The sequence below is a fragment of the Panulirus ornatus genome, chromosome 7 (assembly GCF_036320965.1).
Source record: "Panulirus ornatus isolate Po-2019 chromosome 7, ASM3632096v1, whole genome shotgun sequence".
Classification (NCBI taxonomy): domain Eukaryota; kingdom Metazoa; phylum Arthropoda; class Malacostraca; order Decapoda; family Palinuridae; genus Panulirus; species Panulirus ornatus.
The window spans coordinates 40,087,078-40,106,964 of record NC_092230.1 but is presented as its reverse complement, the minus strand read 5'-3'; the positions used below and the strand labels follow the sequence as shown (position 1 = coordinate 40,106,964).

At 44.1% G+C, this 19,887-nt stretch overlaps 1 protein-coding gene across 13 annotated transcripts in view; it reads left to right on the top strand.

Annotated features, from left to right (window-relative positions):
- The first annotated feature begins 15,308 nt into the window (after positions 1–15,308).
- LOC139749546 (uncharacterized) overlaps positions 15,309–19,887 on the top strand; it is a 288,314-nt gene continuing 283,735 nt past the window's right edge. For 11 of the 13 annotated variants that reach the window (XM_071663538.1, XM_071663540.1, XM_071663542.1 and 8 more), the window contains exon 1: positions 15,309–15,431. The gene's annotated coding sequence lies outside the window, so the exon portion shown is untranslated. Of the gene's footprint in view, positions 15,432–15,704; positions 15,752–19,887 lie in introns of those variants that run through there. The other 2 variants (XM_071663539.1, XM_071663537.1) reach the window with 2 other exon arrangements.

Below are 19,887 nucleotides of genomic sequence, written 5' to 3'. Positions count from 1 at the left end.
CGTCTGAATTCTCATTTGTGCTGTGTTGTCTCAACACACCCCCATCCCATCCTCCTCCCCCTGCTCAAGTGGAAGGCCATCTCTTGGCCAAGGAGGGGAGGTAGGAGTAAAGGTTGAACTGGGGGAAGAGGGAGGGGAGGGGAGTTTAGGGGTCTTGTGGCGTGGGGAGAAGGGGAGAGGGACAGGTTGGGGTGTGTGTTGGGATGCGATGGGGTAAAGGGGGATTGGAGATGCATTTTGGGGAGGGGAGGAGAGGAGGAGGAGGGGAAAGGGGGTGGTGTGGTGTAGGGAAGGGAGAGGTAATGGGGTGGAAGGGGGGTGAATCGAAGTAACCAGTAGGAAGTGTGGGAATATCTGGATGGGGAGATGAAGAGATCGGTGGGGGGAAGTTTAGGTTGAGGTGGGGGAGTGTGGGAGTGGCTGTAGGGGTGATTCATGTGCTGAGAGTTGTGTAGGAAGGGCGTATAGGGAGTAAAAGCGGAGGGGGAGGGAGGAATGCTTGCAGGGGAGAGTGATGGTGGGGAGGATAGTGTGAGGGAGGGGGGAGGGGGTTAGGGTAGAAGTGGGGACAGGATTAAAGGGAAAGGGGCGATTAACTGGGGTTGAGGAAGTGTCAGGGGAGTTAGGTAGGGGTAGGGGAGGGAGGGTATGTGGAAGACCCAGGTGACCTGACCGGTCATGACGAGGTCATCTGAGGTCATCTGCTGGAGGATAGTAAAGTAGAAGGCTCCTCCCCCACCACCCACCACTCCCTCTGGCTCAACATCACACAGGGAGATAGATGAGAAAGCGCACCACATAGCAAAGCTAGGATACACTGCCATGGGAGTTGAATAGGAAAGTGCAAAGGAAAAAAAGTTCTTTAATGTATTCCTGTTCTAGAATACCACTGGGAAGAACATGGTCAAATGTAGAACAGGGGAGAGGGTGTGTGTGTGTGTGTGTGTGTGTGTGTGTGTGTGTGTGTGTGTGTGTGTGTGTGTGTGTATCAACTGACTTATATTTCTCTCTTGTGTCTCCCCTGATGATGTGATTATTACACGAAAGTGCACTTGGGAACTTATCGTGTTTCATTTTTCCCGTGGACTCAGAGGAATATATATATATATATATATATATATATATATATATATATATATATATATATATATATATATATATATATTCCAAGTAGTGTAACGTCATGCATTTTTACCACAAAACGTTAACGCGGAATTTGGATTTGAGATTTATATGGACCTGCGTTAGGGGGGGAGGGATTGTGGCGGGGGGGTTGGGGTGGGGGGGAAGCTAGAACTCTGCGGTTGCTAATAACTTACAGCGCGGGTGTAGATAACTTACAGCGCGGGTGTAGATAACTTACAGCGCGGGTGTAGATAACTTACAGCGCGGGTGTAGATAACTTACAGCGCGGGTGTAGATAACTTACAGCTCGGGTGTAGATAACTTACAGCGCGGGTGTAGATAACTTACAGCGCGGGTGTAGATAACTTACAGCGCGGGTGTAGATAACTTACAGCGCGGGTGTAGATAACTTACAGCGCGGGTGTAGATAACTTACAGCGCGGGTGTAGATAACTTACAGCGCGGGTGTAGATAACTTACAGCGCGGGTGTAGATAACTTACAGCGCGGGTGTAGATAACTTACAGCTCGGGTGTAGATAACTTACAGCGCGGGTGTAGATAACTTACAGCGCGGGTGTAGATAACTTACAGCGCGGGTGTAGATAACTTACAGCGCGGGTGTAGATAACTTACAGCGCGGGTGTAGATAACTTACAGCGCGGGTGTAGATAACTTACAGCGCGGGTGTAGATAACTTATAGCGCGGGTGTAGATAACTTACAGCTCGGGTGTAGATAACTTACAGCGCGGGTGTAGATAACTTATAGCGCGGGTGTAGATAACTTACAGCGCGGGTGTAGATAACTTACAGCGCGGGTGTAAATAACTTACAGCGCGGGTGTAGATAACTTACAGCGCGGGTGTAGATAACTTACAGCGCGGGTGTAGATAACTTACAGCGCGGGTGTAAATAACTTACAGCGCGGGTGTAGATAACTTACAGCGCGGGTGTAGATAACTTATAGCGCGGGTGTAGATAACTTACAGCGCGGGTGTAGATAACTTACAGCGCGGGTGTAGATAACTTACAGCGCGGGTGTAGATAACTTACAGCGCGGGTGTAGATAACTTACAGCGCGGGTGTAAATAACTTACAGCGCGGGTGTAGATAACTTACAGCGCGGGTGTAGATAACTTAAAGCGCGGGTGTAGATAACTTATAGCGCGGGTGTAGATAACTTACAGCGCGGGTGTAAATAACTTACAGCGCGGGTGTAGATAACTTACAGCGCGGGTGTAGATAACTTACAGCTCGGGTGTAGATAACTTACAGCGCGGGTGTAGATAACTTAAAGCGCGGGTGTAGATAACTTACAGCGCGGGTGTAGATAACTTACAGCGCGGGTGTAAATAACTTACAGCGCGGGTGTAGATAACTTACAGCGCGGGTGTAAATAACTTACAGCTCGGGTGTAGATAACTTACCCTGGGTGTTTCTCCTTCCCCCCTTCTCCCCCCCCCCTCCCTCCACCTCCCCACTCCTCCAGGATAGACGAGACGTAGACCGTGAGTTAATGGGGGGGGGGGGGGGGGGAGGGAGGGAGGGGGTGTTATGGGAGAGACTTTCCCTTCCCCCCCTTCCCTCTTCCCCCTTCCCCCAGGTCAATTATGTACTCTCCTTAAGTGAGGGGGGAGGGGGGATGAGGGGGTAAGGGACCCCCCCTTAGAGAGACGTTTGAGATACAGACGAGAGACTTGGCCGTTGGGGGGGGTCTCTCGGAGAGAGAGAGAGAGAGAGAGAGAGAGAGAGAGAGAGAGAGAGAGAGAGAGAGAGAGAGAGAGAGAGACGGACGTCGGTGGGCTGCCCGGTATGCGAGCGGCGTCTCCTCACAGTTTAATGAGCCATGGTGGTGGTGTACGAGGCGGGCCGCTTGGCTGTGTGGGCTGGTGCCAGGTCCCCAGGCTGGCTGGGTCGTGGCCCGGGGGTCACACACACACACACACACACACACACACACACACACACACACACACACACACACACTGTACACACACACACACACACACACACACACACACACACACACACACACATACACACTGTACACACACACACACACACACACACACACACACACACACACACACACTGTACACATCACAGGTGGTGATGCTTACTTAGGATGATGCAACACTGTCTGTCTGTCTGTCTCCTTCTCTATCTGTCTGTCTGTCTATCTGTCAGCCTCTCTGTATCTTTCTATTTATCGATCTATCTATTTACCTATCTATCTATTTATCTATCTATCTATCTATCTATCTATCTATCTATCTATCTATCTATCTATCTGTCTGTCTGTCTATCTATCTATTTATCTATCTATCTATCTATCTATCTGTCTGTCTGTCTATCTATCTGTCTATCGATCTGTCTGTCTAACTATCTATCTACTTCTATCTATTTATATATTGCTCTCTCTCTCTCTCTCTCTCTCTCTCTCTCTCTCTCTCTCTCTCTCTCTCTCTCTCTCTCTCTCTCTCTGTCTATCTATTATTCATCTATCTATCTGTCCATCCAATCTATCCACCTATTTGATGGTTAAGGACCCAGCAGTTACAAGAGGATGAGGATGTGGTAAATGAGGAGGTTAATGAAGGAAAGACCAGACCGGACCACACCAGACCAGACCCAGAAGACCACACCCCCTCCCCCTCGAAGAGAAGACCCGGTCATGGGAACCACACATACCTAACCAGTTTGATGGTGTAAAGTGGTGGAGGTTTGCAGTTCAGTATGCGAGGTGAGGGGGGGGGGGAAGGGGCTCATTTAAACCCTCACCCGTCAAGTCGTCATCTGTCGTCACCCGTCAAACCGTCACCCGTAGTCACCCGTCAAGCTGTTTCATCCACCCACCGAAATAAAAATTCTTTCAGCCATTTTCTCTTGGTTAGCACCAAGAGAAATAACTCCAACACGCCATACACACTCTCACACTGACTCCTGCTCCCTTAATAACAATATATAAAGATTTTTTTTACATATTTTATATATAAAGCTTTTTTAGATTTTATGTATAAAGCTTTTTTTACTGATATATATATAAAGCTTTTACATATTTTATATATAAAGCTTTTTTTTAGATTTTATGTATAACGCTTTTTTTTTACTGATATATATATATATATATATATATATATATATATATATATATATATATAAAGCTTTTACATATTTTATATATAAAGCTTTTTTAGATTTTATGTATAAAGCTTTTTTACTGATTTTATATATATAAAGCTTTTTTAATGATTTTATATATAAGGCTTTTTTACTGATTTTATATATAAAGCTTTTTTACAGATTTTATATATAAAGCTTTTTTCACATTATATGTATAAAGCTTTTTTTAGATTTTATATATAAAGCTTTTTTACAGATTTTATATATACAAAGCTTTTTTCACAAAGTCTTTATATAAAGCTTTTTCCTTACATATTTTATACACTATATCATATACATTTTCTACTCATTTTTTATATTCAGTTTTTGTATTTTAATCTGTATTACTCGCGTTTAATAACCTCACAGCTGTTAATTTTGATATTAGACAGTTGAGGTTTAAGTTATGACAGTTAGAGTATAAAATGATTTAATCCTGACGTAGTTATTATTAATATTATTTAACCAGACGAATATGATATACCTGGAGAATATTATTGTGATCACGCATGGGCAACACTGCCAAGAAGATGCGGGACGTTGATTTCCGATAATTATTATTTTTTTTTTATTTATTTTCTTATTCTTGCGCATAGATGCATGTGTGGTATTAACACGGTAAGGGTAGGCGAGGGGATAAGTTGAAATCTTCGTCATGGGCGTTTAAGTCAACTGCGCCATCTTAGATATACTTGTATATAAAATATTTGTGCTGTGTTGCAACCGAATTTGGGGGAGGGGGGAGAGAGATAGAGGGGGTAGCCCATGTGTTAATGTTAGTTGGCGGTTTTTACAAACATTAATATTTATAAGCGATGTTCCTGTGACGTCACGGACCTTTAAACTTAACCCTGTAAGTTGCTGCTGATGTGTGTGTGTGTGTGTGTGTGTGTGTGTGTGTGTGTGTGTGTGTGTGTGTGTGTGTATGTAGAGGGGGATGCAGTGGGGGGATGGAAGCAGGCAGAGATGATGCCTATACAAATCGAGAATTATTATTATAATTATTATTATTATTATTATTATTATTATTATTATTATTATTATTATTATTATTATTATTATTGTTCTTTTGTTATTATTATGAACATTATTATTTTATTATTATTATTATTATTATTATTATTATTATTATTATTATTATTATTATTGTTATTATTATTATTATTATTATTATTGTTATTATTATTATTGTTATCATTATTATCATTATTATTATTATTATTATTATTATTATTATTATTATTATTTTTATTATTGTTATTATTATTATTATAAAGGGAGAGGTTTTAAAAAAAACGCCTTTAAGCACGATGGCTGAGTACGACCCTTGAGCACGACGGTACGACCCTGTAAGCTTAACGGGACGGGGTGGTAGGGGGGGTGTCGTACTGTCGTGCTCAAAGGGTTGTTATGTCACCTGTGAGGTGGGTGGGGGGGGGGTGACTGTGGGTGATCTCTCGGGAGGGGGGGAGAGAAGGGAGGGGTTATGACCTTATGACATGACTGTCTGAGATCAGGATGAGACACACACACACACACGCACACACACACACACACACACACACGAGCTCTCCATCCCACTAGCCCCGCCATCCCATTGGCGCCCCCATCTCATTACTTCACTAGACCCCGTCCTTGTCTCATAAGCGAGATGGATTGATAGAGAGGGAGAGGGAGGGAGGGAGGGAGGGAGGAGAGGGGATGGGGGGAGAGAGATAGGGAGGAATGGGTGGATGGATGAAGTTATAGGAGGACGGCTGGGTGATGGGGAAGGGGTGAGGGGGGGGGGGGAAGGGTAGGCCTCATCTTCATGACCTGGATAAGTTCATATATAGAGACAGCCTATCACTTAACACGTCATAACCCACCCGATGACACTATAGCATCTGTGATAGCTCTCTCTCTCTCTCTCTCTCTCTCTCTCTCTCTCTCTCTCTCTCTCTCTCTCTCTCTCTCTCTCTCTTTCCCCTTCCGTCGCATAGACACGAAAGACATAGATGGCTGTTATATAGTTTCGTGGGAATTGTATAGTGTATAGACACGAAAGACATAGATGGCTGTTGTATAGTTTCGTGGGAAGTGTATAGATAGTGTATATACACGAAAGACATAGATGGCTGTTGTATAGTTTCGTGGGCAGTGTATAGATCGAGTCGTGGGATATATCTTCCCATTATGGATCTATAGTCTATAGCTGTCCATTATTTAGGTAGGTAGGAGTTATAGCTGCTCGTCATTTAGATCTATATTGGAATTATAGCCACCCGTTATATAGGTCCATAAGAATCATAGCTGCCTCCTATATAAACCTATAGGAAATTATAGCCTCCCGCTATATGGGTCTATAGGAATTATAACTTATATAATTCTATGGGAATGATAGCCTCCCTTTGTATAGGCCTATAGGAATTATAACGATTATATAATCCAATGGGAATGATTACGGCAAGTTAACATAGATAATCTTTTTAAAACGATCAGTTGTAGGTTTGAAGGTTGTGATATAATTTCCAGGTTGTTGGTAAAGCCAAATATTAATATCAAGTTTATCGTGTTGTTGTTATTGTCAGATTAACGTGATTATTTACGAAGATTAATTACTTCTCAAAAGTAATGGTTTACATGTTGGGATTACTTTTGAAACAGCCATAATTAAGTCAGTTATTGCTCCGGCATAAAGTAATTCATTTATGAGTTAAACGTCCTCCCACAAAGCATTATATATATATATATATATATATATATATATATATATATATATATATATATATATATATATATATATATATATATATAGAGAGAGAGAGAGAGAGAGAGAGAGAGAGAGAGAGAGAGAGAGAGAATTATGTAACTAAATTATTAAAAAAAAGAAAATGTAAGAATGCATATACGTACGTAAATTTGAATAGTTTAAAGTTATGATATAACTAGACAATTGGAATATAAGAACATCTTCCTTGGCTACAAACAAGGCCGTTTAAAAAGATAAACAACAGAATGATCCCAGAATGACCCAATTAACTGGTAATGACACGACCTTGTTATCACTCGGCCAGTAACCAACCCGATGGCGAACTCGTGCACACAGACGGTTAGGGAAGGGCGGGCGAGGCGAGGCGCCAGGTTCGAAACCCCATACGCCAATAACAACTGCTCCTCCAGTCTGACATAGAAACAAGCATAAAAAAAACAATGATTAGATAGAAAACAAATACACCAACAACTCATTTCCGGTCTTTGTAAACTGTAGGCCTAAAACTGATTCGGGTCATAGCACTATACTCTGTCCCATTTAACGAGAGAATGGTTGTTGATAATCGTTAATACACAACATGGTTATAACATCCTCTCATCACCGCTTAATAACCTACAACATCTCGTTTATGACACAACAGCGAATTGGTGGAGAGAGAAATGAAAATAGAATAAAAATACGTCCGCGCCGTAAGTGGCGTGGCGTGGCGTGGCGTGGCGGTGCCTGGCAACCCTACCCCGTCAGGAGGTAAACAATCATACGAGGGTCTGGCGTACACCAGCGAGCGTGGCGCGCCGCGTAAACCCCTCGCGCGGTAGCTCACGCGCGCGCGCTCGCTCGCTCGGCCACCTCATTTGACGCCGCTACTGAGCAATTGTGTGTGTGTGTGTGTGTGTGTGTGTGTGTGTGTGTGTGTGTGTGTGTGTGTTCGCCATCCGTGATGAGGTGTGAGGTGTGAGGAGGAGGTCCGTTCAGTGCGGGTTGCAAACTCACAAGAGAGGGAAGGAGGGAGGGAAGGAGGGAGGGAAGTCTCGTCCCTCCCCGGGGGGTTGCCAGTTGACCTGGGTGACGGAGGGATGGTCACGTGACCGCCTGGCCTGGCCGGTCTTTTTCCCGCTAAAAGCTGCTGCTGCCGCTTCCCCCGCCCGTTTTCTCTCAGTGTCACTACACCCTTGTTTTCTAATTCGCCTCCGTCCTTTCTTGCCATGGTAGATCAGTTTATTTTTGTTTTCGTCTTCCTTATAGTGGGATTCTGTTATAATTCTTTCAGGATTGACCTTTTGACATTGTTTCAACAAGTTTAAAAGTCAGGCGAAGACGCTCATGTGTCCGGGATGTCGAAGTTACCCGTCGGTGTCGTGTCTTATAAAATCGTTTTCGTTCCGTTTTCTCTCGCAGGATGACATCAAATTAAAAACTATATATTCATAGGTATCATATAGGTATCTAATTATGTAAAGCATAATTACAATGAATATAATATCTATTTATGACATGAAGAACTTAAGGTTTGGATATATAATATATAATCTAGTTACATAATTTAGTTGTATAAAGGGATATAAGTTTTGAAAAGATCTGGGCTATAGTTCCTGTATGTGTGTACTATGTACACTTTAAAAGGTGTTTAAAGTTATTTCGACCATCGGTTCTAACTTGCCATTGACGGGCTTAATGACCCAGGTAATTGTCATGGTCCCAGAGCCTAAATAATTGACCACCAAACGATGAAAGATAAAGAGAGGTCGTTTGAAGTCGTCAATATGATCCAGTACAGGAATGGTACACAGGAGAGGTGACCTCTGATGGCCATGCCTTGACCTAGCTCTTGGCAGGAGTAGCACCTTAACCCCGGAGGTAAATACGACCCTTTGTGAACGACGACCCTTGGGCACAACGGGACGACGACCCTTGTGCTCGACGGGACGACCCTTGGGCACGCCGGTCGTGCCCAAAGGTCGTACAGTCTTGCTCAAGTGGTTGATAAGGTTCATCTCCCCTCTGACCAACATGGTATTGACAGCCACGTACACTTGTCACTCAAATCTGTAATTTGTATTTAGGACATTACAGGTTATGTAATCGAGAAATCTGTACTTGTACAACCGACATTACAGGTTATGTAATCGAGAAATCTGTACTTGTACAAATGACATTACAGGTTATGTAATCGAGAAATCTGTACTTGTACAAATGACATTATAGTTTATGTAATCGAGAAATCTGTACTTGTACAAATGACATTACAGGTTATGTAATCGAGAAATCTGTATTTGTACAACTGACATTACAGGTTATGTAATCGAGAAATCCCTGTGATATATCTTCAGTGTCTTAACATACTTAGTGATCAGTGAGTTGAAAAGAATGACCTCTGACCCCATCACCATACACACACCATAACCCCAAGGAAAAAAAAGATATCTTTATATATACATATAGTTTATATTGAAAGGGAAGTGATGGTTTCTTTTAGAAACTTTGAAGGAAGGAATGAAGTCAACGTGAGAGATGGAATGGGCAAGTTGACGATCCTCTTTGAATTTTGAAGGAAGGAATGAAGGCAGCGTTAGGGCGGGAATGGGGTTTTGAAAGGTAGAGGGTTCGAGGGGATGGGGTGGGGTGGGGTGGGGTGGGAAGGAGGAAGGCTAGACTGATCATTACTTTTATTTTTTCACTTCCTTCTCTCAACTTAAGTATTTTAAAAGGTATTTATCGCCAGGCTGCCGTAGTTTACTGCCATAATAAAACCCAACATATTAATAATTCATTTAGGACTCCTTACCACGTTGTTAAGAATGGGGTTTTTTTTTTCAGATAACTAGATTTATTTATGATAAAAAAGTATTTATATAAGGATCTTGTTTAAGTAAACTTGTGGTCGAAATGAGGTGGTCTTAAATGCTTTTGTGTGTTCTTGTTCTTGTTTTGTTGGGGAAGAATGTGGTAGTATGGTAGGGGCAGTTTACCCATCATGTAGGGAGGGTATGGTAGGGGCAGTTTACCCATCATGTAGGGAGGGTATGGTAGGGGCAGTTTACCCATCATGTAGGGAGGGTATGGTAGGGGCAGTTTACCCATCATGTAGGGAAGGTATGGTAGGGGCAGTTTACCCATCATGTAGGGAGGGTATGGTAGGGGCAGTTTACCCATCATGTAGGGAGGGTATGGTAGGGGCAGTTTACCCATCATGTAGGGAGGGTATGGTAGGGGCAGTTTACCCATCATGTAGGGAGGGTATGGTAGGGGCAGTTTACCCATCATGTAGGGAGGGTATGGTAGGGGCAGTTTACCCATCATGTAGGGAGGGTATGGTAGGGGCAGTTTACCTATCATGTAGGGAGGGTATGGTAGGGGCAGTTTACCCATCATACAGGGAGGGTATGGTAGGGGCAGTTTACCCATCATGTAGGGAGGGTATGGTAGGGGCAGTTTACCCATCATGTAGGGAGGGTATGGTAGGGGCAGTTTACCCATCATGTAGGGAGGGTATGGTAGGGGCAGTTTACCTATCATGTAGGGAGGGTATGGTAGGGGCAGTTTACCCATCATACAGGGAGGGCATGGTAGGGGCAGTTTACCCATCATGTAGGGAGGGTATGGTAGAGGCAGTTTACCCATCATGTAGGGAGGGTATGGTAGGGGCAGTTTACCCATCATGTAGGGAAGGTATGGTAGGGGCAGTTTACCCATCATGTAGGGAAGGTATGGTAGGGGCAGTTTACCCATCATGTAGGGAGGGTATGGTAGGGGCAGTTTACCCATCATGTAGGGAAGGTATGGTAGGGGCAGTTTACCCATCATGTAGGGAGGGTATGGTAGGGGCAGTTTACCCATCATGTAGGGAAGGTATGGTAGGGGCAGTTTACCCATCATGTAGGGAGGGTATGGTAGGGCAGTTTACCCATCATGTAGGGAGGGTATGGTAGGGCAGTTTACCCATCATGTAGGGAAGGTATGGTAGGGGCAGTTTACCCATCATGTAGGGAGGGTATGGTAGGGGCAGTTTACCCATCATGTAGGGAGGGTATGGTAGGGGCAGTTTACCCATCACGTAGGGAGGGTATGGTAGGGGCAGTTTACCCATCATGTAGGGAGGGTATGGTAGGGGCAGTTTACCCATCATGTAGGGAGGGTATGGTAGGGGCAGTTTACCCATCATGTAGGGAAGGTATGGTAGGGGCAGTTTACCCATCATGTAGGGAGGGTATGGTAGGGGCAGTTTACCCATCATGTAGGGAGGGTATGGTAGGGGCAGTTTACCCATCATGTAGGGAGGGTATGGTAGGGGCAGTTTACCCATCATGTAGGGAGGGTATGGTAGGGGCAGTTTACCCATCATGTAGGTGAGGGTATGGTAGGGGCAGTTTACCCCATCATGTAGGGAGGGTATGGTAGGGGCAGTTTACCCATCATGTAGGGAAGGTATGGTAGGGGCAGTTTACCCATCATGTAGGGAGGGTATGGTAGGGGCAGTTTACCCATCATGTAGGGAGGGTTATGGTAGGGGCAGTTTACCCATCATGTAGGGAGGGTTATGGTAGGGGCAGTTTACCCATCATGTAGGGAGGGTATGGTAGGGGCAGTTTACCCATCATGTAGGGAGGGTATGGTAGGGGCAGTTTACCCATCATGTAGGGAGGGTATGGTAGGGGCAGTTTACCTATCATGTAGGGAGGGTATGGTAGGGGCAGTTTACCCATCATACAGGGAGGGTATGGTAGGGGCAGTTTACCCATCATGTAGGGAGGGTATGGTAGGGGCAGTTTACCCATCATGTAGGGAAGGTATGGTAGGGGCAGTTTACCCATCATGTAGGGAGGGTATGGTAGGGGCAGTTTACCCATCATGTAGGGAGGGTATGGTAGGGGCAGTTTACCCATCATGTAGGGAGGGTATGGTAGGGGCAGTTTACCCATCATGTAGGGAGGGTATGGTAGGGGCAGTTTACCCATCATGTAGGGAGGGTATGGTAGGGGCAGTTTACCCATCATGTAGGAGGGTATGGTAGGGGCAGTTTACCTATCATGTAGGGAGGGTATGGTAGGGGCAGTTTACCCATCATACAGGGAGGGTATGGTAGGGGCAGTTTACCCATCATGTAGGGAGGGTATGGTAGGGGCAGTTTACCCATCATGTAGGGAGGGTATGGTAGGGGCAGTTTACCCATCATGTAGGGAGGGTATGGTAGGGGCAGTTTACCTATCATGTAGGGAGGGTATGGTAGGGGCAGTTTACCCATCATACAGGGAGGGCATGGTAGGGGCAGTTTACCCATCATGTAGGGAGGGTATGGTAGTGGCAGTTTACCCATCATGTAGGGAGGGTATGGTAGGGGCAGTTTACCCATCATGTAGGGAAGGTATGGTAGGGGCAGTTTACCCATCATGTAGGGAAGGTATGGTAGGGGCAGTTTACCCATCATGTAGGGAGGGTATGGTAGGGGCAGTTTACCCATCATGTAGGGAAGGTATGGTAGGGGCAGTTTACCCATCATGTAGGGAGGGTATGGTAGGGGCAGTTTACCCATCATGTAGGGAAGGTATGGTAGGGGCAGTTTACCCATCATGTAGGGAGGGTATGGTAGGGCAGTTTACCCATCATGTAGGGAGGGTATGGTAGGGGCAGTTTACCCATCATGTAGGGAAGGTATGGTAGGGGCAGTTTACCCATCATGTAGGGAGGGTATGGTAGGGGCAGTTTACCCATCATGTAGGGAGGGTATGGTAGGGGCAGTTTACCCATCACGTAGGGAGGGTATGGTAGGGGCAGTTTACCCATCATGTAGGGAGGGTATGGTAGGGGCAGTTTACCCATCATGTAGGGAGGGTATGGTAGGGGCAGTTTACCCATCATGTAGGGAGGGTATGGTAGGGGCAGTTTACCCATCATGTAGGGAGGGTATGGTAGGGGCAGTTTACCCATCATGTAGGGAGGGTATGGTAGGGGCAGTTTACCCATCATGTAGGGAGGGTATGGTAGGGGCAGTTTACCCATCACGTAGGGAGGGTATGGTAGGGGCAGTTTACCCATCATGTAGGGAGGGTATGGTAGGGGCAGTTTACCCATCATGTAGGGAGGATATGGTAGGGGCAGTTTACCCATCATGTAGGGAGGGTATGGTAGGGGCAGTTTACCCATCATGTAGGGAGGGTATGGTAGGGGCAGTTTACCCATCATGTAGGGAGGGTATGGTAGGGGCAGTTTACCCATCACGTAGGGAGGGTATGGTAGGGGCAGTTTACCCATCATGTAGGGAGGGTATGGTAGGGGCAGTTTACCCATCATGTAGGGAGGGTATGGTAGGGGCAGTTTACCCATCATGTAGGGAGGGTATGGTAGGGGTAGTTTACCCATCACGTAGGGAGGGTATGGTAGGGGCAGTTTACCCTCCAGACATGTACCATTGCAAAACGTTTCCCCTCCCTCACCCCCCTCCCCCCACACCCCCTCCCCTTTTGGGCCCCAAGTCCCTCACGCCACCAGATCATCCATATCCCACCCTCGCCCCTAGCCGTTCATCATCAGCAGTCTGAGGGGCAGATACATCATCACCAGCAGCAGGAGGCAGCAGCAGGAGGCAGTAGGAGGAGGAGGAGGCAGCAGTAGGAGGCATTCTGTCTAGATCATTTCTAATATCAATAAGGCCTCGGGTGTTCTGCCATATTTCATTTTCTTCTTCTGTGCCGTGGATGATTTAGGGGCAACGCCTCCCCCAGCGCCTCCCCCAGGAGCTGTGGTGTGAGTCCCGGGCCCGACCTGGCGAGGGTCGCTGTGGAGAGTCCTTCCAGCGGGGTCGCTGTGGAGAGTCCTTCCTTCGAGGTCGCTGTGGAGAGTCCTTCCGGCAAGGTCGCAGTGGAGAGTCCTTCCAGTAAGGTCGCTGTGGAAAGTCCTTCCAGCGGGGTCGCTGTGGAGAGTCCTTCCAGCGGGGTGGCTGTGGAGAGTCCTTCCAGCAAGGTCGTTGTGGAGAGTCCTTCCAGCAAGGTCGTTGTGGAGAGTCCTTCCAGCAAGGTCGTTGTGGAGAGTCCTTCCAGCAAGGTCGCTGTGGAGAGTCCTTCCGGCAAGGTCGTTGTGGAAAGTCCTTCCAGCAAGGTCGTTGTGGAGAGTCCTTCGGGCCAGTCGCCGTTCAGAGGACGCCCCCACACCACGGTCACTACGACTCGTCCTCGTCTCCCTCATACACGAGGGGGCGGAGCCGAAATTACGATACGGCGAACGTGGACGACCAGATACAGGAAACGTTTTGTTATATTCGTGTGATCATATCTACTGCAACACGTAGTGATTACCTGTCGCAGAAACACCGACCAATCGTAGCTCATCATGTCACATGCCAACGCCTCTGGTACGTTTGGTCATGTCGCAAGCCGGCGCCTCTGGGGGGGGGGGGGGACGTATTCCACGTCAGCGGCCCACACGTCAACGTGAGCTGTTTGCCACGTCGCAAAACCTACGTTCACTCTTACGTTTCCGATGTCGGAAGCCCACGCTTTAGAAGTCAGTGTCCAGGCTGGCTTAGAACCTGGAACTCCAGAACCTGGAAACTCTGGTTCCAGGAGGAACTCTTCTAAGTTGAGAGCTTTGACATCCCTTCAGACCCAGAGAGGTGGAGGGAGCTCTGGACGCTTCCAGCTCCAGATCCTGGAAGCCCTTATCGTTGGGGGGATCCTCGGGACCAAAGGAGTTCTGGAATGAACACGGAATCCCTGGAATTGTGGCTCTTGGGAGCGGTGGACCTTAGAAGGCTGAAGATCCCTAAGGAGCTTCGCTGAGCCCGAAATGCCCTGGAACTAAGGAGTTATGGCCTTTGGGAGCCCTTGACCTGGAAGATATTGGAGGACTGGAAGCAAAGAAGCTGATGTTCTTTTGGGCAAGTCTGGAAACATGGAACTCTAATATACACTTCGGTCCTGTTGTTTGGAATGGCTGTTGTATAGCTTTCCAGTCGCCTCTACTCTGATCTTTTATTTCTTTTTTATTCCCCAGCCCTGGGGTTGAAATTCCTCTTGGTCGCAAGCTTATTTGTACTTCCGAGGCGTAGTTTTGGAACGCCCTAAGGGAGAGAGAGAGAGAGAGAGAGAGAGAGAGAGAGAGAGAGAGAGAGAGAGAGAGAGAGAGAGATGGGGGGAAAAAACACAAACCCACTTTCCTGTTGTTGGAAAGCAAAACACTGTCTGCTTTTGAAACACAATACCAAAATCTTTTTTTTTTCTTTTTCTTTTTTTCCCCTTGCCACATCTGGCTGGTCTAATGAGCTGTTATCCCCACACAGGTGTTGCGTTCGCCCGTCCGTGTGCTGGCGGTAACCCAACACTCACGTGCCTTATTAAGTACAGTACTACAGTGTGTACAAGGTTCAAGGACAGTACTACAGTGTGTACATGGCTAAAGTAAGTACAGTACTACAGTGTGTACAAGGTTCAAGGACAGTACTACAGTGTGTACATGGCTAAAGTAAGTACAGTACTACAGTGTGTACAAGGTTCAAGGACAGTACTACAGTGTGTACATGGCTAAAGTAAGTACAGTACTACAGTGTGTACAAGGTTCAAGGACAGTACTACAGTGTGTACATGGCTAAAGTAAGTACAGTACTACAGTGTGTACAAGGTTCAAGGACAGTACTACAGTGTGTACATGGCTAAAGTAAGTACAGTACTACAGTGTGTACAAGGTTCAAGGACAGTACTACAGTGTGTACATGGCTAAAGTAAGTACAGTACTCCAGCTTTAAGGTTTAGGACAGTATGTACATCCTCTTTTATATATGTATATGTAGTCTATATATCAGCTGTTTTTTCTGTCTTTATCTTGGAGTTTTATCGGTTGATTCAAATTCTTTCTTAAATGATTAATATGTAATTTTATATATATATATATATATATATATATATATATATATATATATATATATATATATATATATATATATATATGTGGCGACTTAAAGTACATGTAAAAATAGTGTTTTAGGTAAACCCTAACTTATTTTCGTTCATGGGTTTGTGGTGTTTCCATCTTCAATGTATATTGTTTGTGGGATTTTTAATTTTTTTTTTGTCTTTATGAAGGGTGACAAAAAAAAAATTGTGGAGGAAATATCTTTGCAGGAATGATGTAGTATATTATGTGATGTATTTTTTACTTGTATTTCTCTATGTATCATATTAACTCGAAAGGTAGGCTTGGGCAGCAAGTAAAAATATATTCTGTAGGTTTTTTCCCCTTAAATATATGTGTTTTATTATGTTATTTGCCGCTGTGTTATATTTCAGTGTGCTGTGTTATGGCTAGGTTAGTCTGTCATCAATGCTATGTTGGAAGGAAATGGTTACATAGAATTTGAATTTTTTTTTTGAAATGTTTTTCGATACGTGTTTTGTGGTCGTCGAAAACGCTCGGTTATAATCTTTCAAATATGGCTAGGTTGTAGTGCTCCAGGGTTGTGGTCTGGCTATGTTACAAGCGGCGGAGTGGTTTACCGTAGCTGTTTAAACAAGAGGGTGGTAGAGTGGGGCTTAACTTTGCTGTGCTGGAGGGCGGCTTTGTTAAACGTTGCTGGGTTGAACAATGGATTGGCTTATTAACGGTGCTGTGTTGGACGACTCAGTGCTGTAACATTGCTATGCTGGACGACAGTGTGTGTGTGTGTGTGTGTGTGTGTGTGTGTGTGTGTCCGCACGATAACTTGAGAACAAGTAAGTATATAAGCCTCAAACTTACACTGTAGGTTCCCCACGTAAAGGGAATGAAGTGATTAGAATTTGAGTCACGTACTGCCATAAACCTACATTTTAATTAGAAATAGAATTTGTGCGTAAGTCTACATGTTATTGAGAAAAGAAACACCTTTGCATAAGTTTTCATATTAATTAGGAAAGAACTATGCATAAATCTACATATTAATTAGAGAAGATTGTGCATAAATTTACATATTGATTAGAAAAAATCTTTGCATGAATCTATTCATTAATTAGGTACAAATGTGCATATATATATCTACATATTAATCAGAAAAAAACATTTTAATGCGATTACTACAGCTCAAGCGTGATGATTATGAAGAAGATCAGATCTGCTGTGTATATATACACATCAGGGAAATGACTATATATATATATATATATATATATATATATATATATATCAAGGAAAGGAATATATGTATACACATCAGGGGTGTGTGATGTCTCCATGGTTGTTTAATTTGTTTATGGATGGGGTTGTTAGGGAGGTAAATGCAAGAGTCCTGGAAAGAGGGGCAAGTATGAAGTCTGTTGGGGATGAGAGAGCTTGGGAAGTGAGTCAGTTGTTGTTCGCTGATGATACAGCGCTGGTGGCTGATTCATGTGAGAAACTGCAGAAGCTGGTGACTGAGTTTGGTAAAGTGTGTGGAAGAAGAAAGTTAAGAGTAAATGTGAATAAGAGCAAGGTTATTAGGTACAGTAGGGTTGAGGGTCAAGTCAATTGGGAGGTGAGTTTGAATGGAGAAAAACTGGAGGAAGTGAAGTGTTTTAGATATCTGGGAGTGGATCTGTCAGCGGATGGAACCATGGAAGCGGAAGTGGATCATAGGGTGGGGGAGGGGGCGAAAATTTTGGGAGCCTTGAAAAATGTGTGGAAGTCGAGAACAGTATCTCGGAAAGCAAAAATGGGTATGTTTGAAGGAATAGTGGTTCCAACAATGTTGTATGGTTGCGAGGCGTGGGCTATGGATAGAGTTGTGCGCAGGAGGATGGATGTGCTGGAAATGAGATGTTTGAGGACAATGTGTGGTGTGAGGTGGTTTGATCGAGTAAGTAACGTAAGGGTAAGAGAGATGTGTGGAAATAAAAAGAGCGTGGTTGAGAGAGCAGAAGAGGGTGTTTTGAAATGGTTTGGTCACATGGAGAGAATGAGTGAGGAAAGATTGACCAAGAGGATATATGTGTCGGAGGTGGAGGGAACGAGGAGAAGAGGGAGACCAAATTGGAGGTGGAAAGATGGAGTGAAAAAGATTTTGTGTGATCGGGGCCTGAACATGCAGGAGGGTGTAAGGAGGGCAAGGAATAGAGTGAATTGGAGCGATTAGGTATACAGGGGTTGACGTGCTGTCAGTGGAGTGAATCAAGGCATGTGAAGCGTCTGGGGTAAACCATGGAAAGCTGTGTAGGTATGTATATTTGCGTGTGTGGACGTGTGTATGTACATGTGTATGGGGGGGGGGGGTTGGGCCATTTCTTTCGTCTGTTTCCTTGCGCTACCTCGCAAACGCGGGAGACAGCGACAAAGTATAAAAAAAAAAAAAAAAAAAAAAAAAAAAAATATATATATATATATACACATCGGGGAAATGATAGATATCGAGGCATACACATTATATATTCTTGCATATTAATGAGTTCATTTAGCTATTTTTTCCCCTCTCGCTTCATATATTTGTTGACTCGTGGTGAGTAGATATAAACAAGTGCCTCCTGTTCTATCATTCTATTTATATTTTTTCATTTTTTTTTCTCTATAGAACTGATTAGCTTACACGGGTTTTAGTTGCCTATAATCGCATGTTCTCTGTATGTTTTTTCCATAAGTTTTCTGTATATTTTCTTTATGTTTTCTGTATGTTTTCTATATGTTTACTATAAGTTTTCTGTTTTCTATATGTTTACCATAGGTTTTCTGTTTTCTATTTGTTTACCATAGGTTCTGTTTTCCTTGTTTTCTATAAGTTTTCTGTATGTTTTCTTTGTTTTCCGTATGTTTTGTATGTTTTCTATATGTTTTTTGTAAGTTTTATGTATGTTTTCTATGTTTTCTGTAAGTTTTATGTATGTTTTCTTTGTTTTCTGTGTGTTTTCTATATGTTTTCTGTAAGTTTTCTGTATTTTCTTTGTTTTCTGTATATTTTTTAATATGTTTTCTGTATGTTTTCTATATGTTTTCATGTTTTCTGTGTTTTATATGTTTTCTTTATGTTTTCTATAGGTTTTCCATGTTTTCTATATGTTGAGAGTTAGTTTCCTTCTATATCCAAGTCTTTGGACTGTAATTTCTATGTTGTATTTCAATGTATTTTGGAACCCTGATGTTTACAGGAGTGGCGTGTTGTGATGTATTTTGTACCGCCACTATTTTATTTCCTGTATTTTACCCCCCCCCCCCCGTCATGTTTGGTGGTATGTCTTGATAGATTACTGTAGTTTGATAGATTGCTGTATTTTGATATATTGCAGTATTTTGATAGATTGTTGTATTTTGATAGATTGCTGTATTTTGATAGATTGTTGTGTCTTGATACATTACTGTATCTTGATAGCTGTTGATTGATAGATTGCTGTATTATGATAGATGGTTGTATTATGATAGATTGCTGCATTATGGTAGATTGCTGTATTTTGATAGATTGCTGTATTTTGATAGAATACTGTACCTTGAGTTGTTAGGGCTGCTTTTGTATATAAATAATATTTCTTTTATATAGAATATTGCACATTTGTTGTACCTGACAAAAACAACAGATTTTGTTTGTTTTTTTTTTTGTTTTGTGTTTGTTGTAAAAATGTCGCATTACGTAATACGACGCCTCGGAAGGTCGTCTGCCGGCGATCAACAACAGCTCACAAAAGACACCATTATCACCCCGTGTGTATCTCTCTTTTTTTTTTTTTTTTTTTTTTTGAAGGGCACACATGGCGTGAAGGGGGAGGGGGGAAGGGGGAGGGGGAGGGGGAGGGGGAGGGGGAGGGGGAGGGGGAGGGGGAGGGGGAGAATCAATCTATCTGAAGCCTCCTTGAGATGGTGGGGGGAGAGGGGAGGGGGGGAGGGGGGGGGGAGGGGGGGAGACTGGAGAGGTGTGGGTGTGGGTGG